The sequence below is a fragment of the Arachis duranensis genome, chromosome 6, assembly GCF_000817695.3.
Source record: "Arachis duranensis cultivar V14167 chromosome 6, aradu.V14167.gnm2.J7QH, whole genome shotgun sequence".
Lineage (NCBI taxonomy): Eukaryota > Viridiplantae > Streptophyta > Magnoliopsida > Fabales > Fabaceae > Arachis > Arachis duranensis.
In genome coordinates this window covers 61,779,168-61,780,737 of record NC_029777.3, presented here as the reverse complement: position 1 = coordinate 61,780,737, position 1,570 = coordinate 61,779,168, and positions in this window count along the sequence as shown.

The window sequence follows — 1,570 nt, the reverse complement described above, 5'->3', positions numbered from 1 at the left end:
CGAACGGCCCTCAGATACAATCAGAAAGTAATAAAGCGAATCTTCTCCATTCACGACCTGATTCTAATCCGAAATGACATCGGAACACAAAATTCGGGAGAAGGAAAGCTAGCTGCAAATTGGAAAGGACCCTACAAGGTAACAGAAGTCTTAGGGACAGGCTATTACAAAATATCCGACCTAGAAGGCAATGAGCTGCCCAGGGCCTGGCACGCCTGTAATCTAAGACGGTACTACAGCTAGAAAAATTTAACCCGAGGTGTACTCTTTTTCCCTGCAAGGGTTTTTTAACGAGACACCCGGTCAAGCACAGGCACCCGACCTAGTCAAGGGTAAACACTCTGTAAATATTCTTTCTTTTTTAATACTAATCAAATTTTTCTATTTTCTTTTCTTCTTCCTCATGATGAAACAAATCCTAGAAAGTACCCCGCCAAGGCGCATTAATTTATGCTCGGCAAAACGCAAAAAATCATTTGCCAAGAAGTAAAAATAACTTAAAAGGCCGACCAACAACGAGGTCGGACCCAACAAAGGGAGGTACTCGAACGCCCGAGGTCCGAGAAAAAGCCCGGACCCAAAAAAGAAGCCTTAAAACGGCGAAAGCAAAGATTTCGACAAACGCTTACTAAAAAGTTGCTATACAAAAACAACTAAAAAGTACAAGCAAAAAAACGAAATCGAAGGAAGAGGTAAAACAAAAGTTTCAAGCGCTAGCTAAAAGGTTGTTATCCAAAAACAACTAAAAAGCATAAAAGTGGAACAAAAAGTCAAAGCGCGAACAAAACACCGCATAATAAGCTAAAAAGTTACTGCAAGTAGCTAATAGCAAAAAGGCGTCCAAAGCGTTCATAGAAACCATCCAAAAACAAAAGATCCCACAGGCCGGGCAAAAAACCAAAAATAAAAGATTACAGAGGATCAAGGTCCTTTCCGGACTCCACATCAACAGAAGGCTGCGGAGGAAACATAGAAATCGGGACTGCATCAACGGCACCGTCATCCCGGTTTAAAACCTCCACACCAGATCCATTCCCGGCCAAAGGTGAAGTTGGGTTCGCAACCGGAACTTTGGGGTCAGACACCGGAACCTCATCCTCGTTGGGAGCAGGAACAATCTTTCCCTCCACAACAACGTTATCCGTACTGAATAAGCTCAGATCCAGGTCAGGAGCAAGAACCCGGACCTGAGCCTTCAAATTTTCAAACATAGCATCCATACCCTTAGCCACATGACCTTCTAGCTCGTAAAAATCATCCTGAGCAGATTGCAACTTCTCCCTTGTCTCCACAAGCTCGGCATATATCCGAGTATAATTCTCCGTCGCCGCCTTCGCCATCTCCTCAGATGCTTTCGCTGCCGCCACAGCCGCGGTAGCTTTAGCTTTCTCTTTCTCCAAAGAGGCCTCCAGCTCAGTAATCCTAGCAGCCTTCAGCTCACTAATCCTCTCGAACTCAGACTGAGCCTTCTCAAGTCGGGAGCTAGTCACACCAATGGGGGATTTCTTGAACTCCCGGGCAATAGCAGCATGAAGACTAGCCATCCGGACACAACTCCGCGCCATATACT